The sequence below is a fragment of the Talpa europaea genome (genome assembly GCF_964194135.1).
Source record: "Talpa europaea genome assembly, chromosome: 15".
In the NCBI taxonomy this organism is placed as follows: Eukaryota; Metazoa; Chordata; class Mammalia; order Eulipotyphla; family Talpidae; genus Talpa; species Talpa europaea.
The window spans coordinates 2,044,606-2,050,605 of NC_140083.1; positions in this window are offsets into that span (position 1 = coordinate 2,044,606).

The following is a 6,000-nucleotide window of genomic DNA, read 5'->3' on the forward strand; positions in this document are numbered from 1 at the left end:
GGCAGGCGGAAAGCATTCCTGGAGCCCTTGGCAGGTTTCACAGGCCTTTAATGTCGGGGCAGGGCCCCAGGTGCCCAGGCGGGGCGGCTGGCGTGCTGGGAGGCGGGCGCGGCGGGCAGGGGCCTGGAAGGCACATGAGCCCCCATGCGCGCTCTCTGGCCTCGAGCCGGTGTTCAGCGTGGGCCCCTCGCCAGGCTGCCCCCACCACCTTGAGCCCGCCTCCCGGCCCAGGTGTCCACAGTGAAAAGCATGCCTGCAGCGCGCCCACGGCCCTCGGCCCCGGCGTCCGTAGAGCAGACAGTGGGCCGGGCCTAGTGGTGGGAGGGCGGGAAAAAGCCCGATCACTTCATTTACCCTACAGGTGTCTGGGAGGGCTCAGCGGCGTTAACACACGTGACCCGAACGGGGGCGTCACTAACCAATGGGGAGAAGATGCAGAAAGACGTGCGACCCCAGTGGGCTGCGGGCCCTGGGAGCACCTCTGGCCCACAGAAACAGGAAAAGGAAAAGAAAATTTGGGGGAGAAAAATGGAGAAGCTGCCCTGGGGCAGGAGCGCCGGGAGCCAGCCCGGGTTCGGCTCTTTTTTATTTCATCTGTTTGCAGCCACCCCAGGCCGGCGGGTTCAGTGTCAGTTCTCACAGGAGAGATAACCGGGGAGCCTTCTGGTAGCTCTCTGCAGCCTCTGCTGCTGAATCAGGGGTGACCGGCTTCCCCCAACCCCCGCACCTCCCTGGCTGGCTCCTTCCTTTGCCCCGCCCCGCCCTGCCCTACCCCCACCAGCATCCAGAGATCCAGAGGGACCTGCCCTGTATCCCCTGGCCCCTCCGCAGGTCTCCCCTTCTCCCCACAAGCACCCCGGCTCTCTGAGCCCAGGTGTCACAGTTGCGGGAGCCGTGCAAGGCCGCAGGTGCCGGTTGCGGGGGCTCATGGCAGGAGGCGTAGGGAGCCGGGTTTTTTTTACCTATTTACCCTGCACGGCAGCGACTGGGGCTCCCAAGGGAGGCTCACCATCTGGCACCTTCCTTTGGCGCCTACTGGCTTGAACACTGCCGAGGCAGGTCCATCCTACTTTGAAAAACGTGATTCTCTCTAGAGCATTTCTCTAGAAGGCATCGGCCCTGACAGCCCTTCCCCAGCAGAACCCTCAGCTCCCACCAGGGGCCTGTGCGGAGGCAGCACTGACCCGGCCTCGCCTGACAGGAGGGGTCCTGGGACTTCATCGAGGGCGCTGGGATGGAAGCAGGCCGCATGCCAACGAAGAAGTGGCCCGCGGCAGAACGACACTTCCTTCCCCGGGGCGGGGAGAGGGTGTTGCTGCTGTGGCCTCCTCAGTTTGCCCCGGGGCTGGGGAGCGAGGCGAGCGCACACTAGCCGCAGCCGCGGGATTTTGTGGACCAGCGTGTAAGTGGTAAGGGGAGGCCCAGGACTGTTTCCCCAGGCCGGGAGGAAGGGGGGCCTCCTCCAGGCCTGGGCCGGGGGCGTCCGTCCACATTGCTCTACAGGCGGCACATATTCATCTGAACGTTGGAAAGCGTCGACATTTAATTTTAAAAAGAGAAGGGGCTGTCACGAGGAGCAGAAGCGCAGTCTTAGCTCCCGGCTCCTCTTCCCCCGCTCGGCACGCGCCCCGCGTACAGCTCGCGCCTGTGCCCCACACGCCTCGCACCGGAGAATAATTATGAACATGAGATTACACACAGCTGCCCGGGCCGAAGCAAACCATCCGTTTGCTTTTGAACTGTGGCTTCCACAGGGGCCAGCTCCCTGAGGCATGATGAAGGGCGAAGAGCAGAGCATCCAGGGGCCAGCTGCGGCGGGGGGCGCCTGTCGTCAGGACACCTCAGCTGCGCAAACCCAACAACAGCCTGGAGAGTAAAGAGACAGGAGACCCGTCGGTGCGCTCCTGAGCGGCCCAAAGCCACAGCAGCACGGACCAGTGTCAGCACCGTTCCGTGGAGACAAGAAGCCAGACCCGGCCCTCGTGCAGAATACGCTGACCTGGCGTCCAGGAACAGGAGCCTCTGCCCAGGTCCAGGGAGTCCCTTGGCGTGCGGTGGGGCGGGCGTGGTGTCCCGTGTGTGGGCACCGGGAGGCTCTGGGTGCTGAGTGGTCTGCGCCTTGGTCCAGAGCGGTCACATCGGGTGATCCCCTGCAGCTGGTTGTCTGTGTTTGCTGCATATCAAACACACCCTCCAAGAGTCTTGGGGAGCAGTAAACAAAAGGAGACCCCCAGGCAGGGTCATCCCCCCAGGCAGGTCTTCCCAAGCCTGCCTTTGAGTTTCACCCCCTGGCTACAGGTCCAGCGGGCAGCCCCAGGCCCTCAGGGCTTAAAGAGCATTTTATCCGCGGCTGGGCTGGCTTTCCAGCATGTTCCTCTCCCCCAGCTAGACAGAAGCCTCCGCTTGCGCTCAGCGAAAGGCAGCCTTTCGCTCTCAGAGAGGCAGGGAACTTGCTGGAGGGGGGACCAGCTGTGAAATATTTTCTTATGTTGCTCGTTTTCAAAATTCTCAGCATTTTCGGTGCGTGAGTGGTGCGGAGAGAAGTGACGGGGATACTTAATTGATTCAGTGATGGAGGAAAGCTTTATGTCCCCCAGCTTCCACTTCACATGCAATGTTACTACCCTTTGGGGAAGTAGCTTCCAGCCTGCACCTCGCTCACTTTTTAACCGGTGTTACTTCATCCGTTTACCAATTCAGTGATCTGGGTGGAGAGTGACCTGTGGCTTCACTGTCAGCGCTTGGTGTGACGAGATGGCCAGACAGGCCAGGAACCTTCAGACTGCTGAGGACGGCCCCTCCCCACACCGCCGGGGCCAGCGCGAGCCACCGGAGATCCACAGCCTTCAGCGCTGAGATTCTGGAAACATCAGCAAACTCTGAGACAAGAGGTCAGATTTTCATTTATTGGTGACCTCTGAGTCTTTGTTCGTAGCAGGAGACTCAAACTACATATGCACCTCGTTCCTGTAAATATTTTATATGAAGAATGATCACCAGTCGGCACCAGGGTATTGATTCCTCATCTCTCCTTGGGAAGACTCAGTGAAGCCCCCTAAAAGGTTTTAGGAAGATTTGCCCCTAGCTTTTAGAGAAGGAGTTGCTTGAAAAATACCTGTACTTCTCAGGGAGCCTATCAGACGTTCACACCTTAGTCTGAATTTCTTTCACATGCATATTAACCAAAACCAACTTATCATCTTCAAATGATTTATCAAGGGGCAACAGCTGATTGAACTCACCCTTTCTCTGTCAGTACAAAGAAATAACAAAGAATGTTTGTGCAGACCAAAAGGAACTGATTTCAGAACCAATTAGGATACATTTTGATGGAGCAGAGACTCCGACGGGCAGTGCGTGATCCTCATGTGAAAGCCAGTCCCTGTGATACGCGCTTACACCCCTTCAGGTCTCCCGGTCCGGTATGAAAACAGGCTCCGTGATACGCGGGCTCCACCTCCACTGTCGCCCGGTCCTAAGAGATCAGAAAGCTAAGCAGCTATGAGCAAATTACGCTCTGGAATCAGGAGAGCATTAACATGGGAGGCTCAACTGTGTGGGAAATGATCTCAGAAGTGTCAAAATTTCAAATTTGCCAGGAAATCAGCAAAATGCAAGGCGTGAAGAGACTATTCAATCACCGGCTCAATTTACATATTTATTGTTGGGAACTATTGGGAGACAACCCCAGCTCTGCCCAAGCCCCAGACAGCAGCACGGCCGGCCGGGGGGCGCCACGCAGCGGCTGTCTGTGCGAGGCACGCTGGGTGTCAGGAGAGCCGTCCAAGCAGATTGCAACTAGAGACACTTGGCTCCGAGGAAATGTCATTTGGAAGGCTAAAAGAAGAATGCAGAGTGAGTCGTCCCTGGAAGCATGAGGCCCCGCGCATGAGACTCTCAGTAAACATGTGCCGAGTCGTGAAAGGTTCCAGCAGTAGCAACAACCCAAACGTCCAAGGACAGATGGATGGATAAACAAAATGTGGGCTAAGCAGACAGACAGCCCGGGATTCTGCCCCAGCACGGTGGGCCTGAGGGCGTCCTGCGCAGGACCCCGGGGGGCGGTCCCCATGCGGGCCCACTCAGGTGAAGCCTTACAGGTGCCAAGTCACAGAGACAGAAGGTGGAAGGGGGCGGCTAGGGGCTGGGGGAGCCGTCTGATGGGGACGGAGCTTCTGTTGGGGTAGGAAGATGCGGGTTTCTGGAAAGGGACGGGGGTGACGCAGAAGCCACAATAATGCCCCACTGAGCTGTGGTTCCCGGCAGGGCAGGTTCGTGGCTGATCTGGGCCCAGGGATGAAGAGTCCCGGAGCACGACGGCTGCGACAGGCCTTTAACGCCGGAGCGGGGACCAGGTACGGGCAGGCCAGTGGGCAGGCCGGGAGGCCGGCATGAGGGAGGCAGGGGTGCCAGGCGCTGGCGGCCCCTTCCCGCCTCCATCTCCGCTCCGGCGTTTCTTCTGTCCCTTGACCTCTCCTCATGACCCGGTGGTGCTCCCCAGCCCGGCGCCCGTCCTCGGGACACGCCCCTGCCCGCGGCCTCTGGGCCCGGGTGTCTGGGATGACAGGCGCGTGTGCCCGCCTCACGCCTCTCGGCCCTGCTGTCCAAGGAAAACGAAGGCCGTGTCTCAGACCCAAATAATCAGACCCCTGACTTTACAGGCCATTGAATAAACTGGGAATGCTCCCCGGGGCGGGGTGCAGGAGGGCGTTGAGACCCCCACGGGGGACAAGCCAGACGGGCAAGCTGCTGGCGGGAGGGAAGAGCAGGGAAGATTGGTTAAGGGTTAACTTAGCTAAATGGGGTCGGTGCAGAGCAGCCCTTGAGAGAGACCTGGAGGGGCATCTCAGGGGTCCCCCAACCTCTACTCCAGGGGCCCCGGGCCGGCAGGAGGGGACCCAGGGTGAGGGGCCACAGCCCATGCCTGCCCTGACCCCCCGCGGTCCTCCCAGTTCCATCACGGCCTTCTCCCTGTTGATTTGCCTGTGCGACCCAGAAGACGGGCAACGTGTCGCCCCAACCGGCCTTTGTTCCCCCAAACAGAGGCTTGCACCCTGATATTTGCTGACTGAATAAACAAGCGTTTGCAGCACATTTTTTTTTTCCCCAAAGATTATTTATACAAGCACTGGGCACAGTCAGAAGCACGGGAGGGTGAGAGGATTCACCAGAGCCAGAGCGGGGAGCAGAGCAGGCAGAAGGACCGAAGGACGCTGCTGAGGGGAGCAGCGGGCGGCAGGAGAGGTCTGCGCGCCATGTGGGACCCTCCTCCGGTGGCCGGGGAGCAGCCGGGGATCGAACCGGCGCTGCAGAGGCCACGGGCAGCTTCGCAACCCAGCGCTCAACCGCTGCGCCACCGGGGAGGCCCCTGCGGCACATTTTTTATCTGCCAGCTTGTTATTTACTGAAAACTGTGCTGGGCGGGGGGTCCCCTCCTCCCAGCTGACAGGGCCCAGCATGGTCCAGGGAGGGGGCGACCCCGTGGGGTGGGGTGGGGGTGCTGAGGGCCGCTGTGGGGGAGGGACACAGAGGGGCCTTTGTGAGGGCAGCCGTCTCCCTCGGGAGGCCAGCTCCCTGCTCAGTGAAGGGGCCATTGTCACAGGGATGAGGCCCTGAAGGATGGGGGGTCTCCCATCTTGACCCCCATGTGGGGCCTCGCCTTTCCCCTTTCTTTCCGGAGACTTTCTTGAGGAAATGTTCTGTCCTCTGCTCCCCACCCTTCCCCCCAGAGCGATGATGCTGAGCTCCGGGCACCCCCCGCCCCGCCCTGCTCCCCCGCCCCCCAGCACGCTCTCCTTCCCGGGCGTCAGTGGTGGGTTGAACTGAACCCAGCTGTTCAGGGTGGCATAGTTTCCCCAAATACAGTGTGGAAGCTCTAGCCTCCGGCACCCCGCACCTGCAAACGAGCATACTCGGAAATGGGGTGTTCGCAGATGTGATCGGGCTGAGCCACGGGGTCCACGTGGACGTGAGGCGGAAAGGATGGGGCGTCTCCAAGCC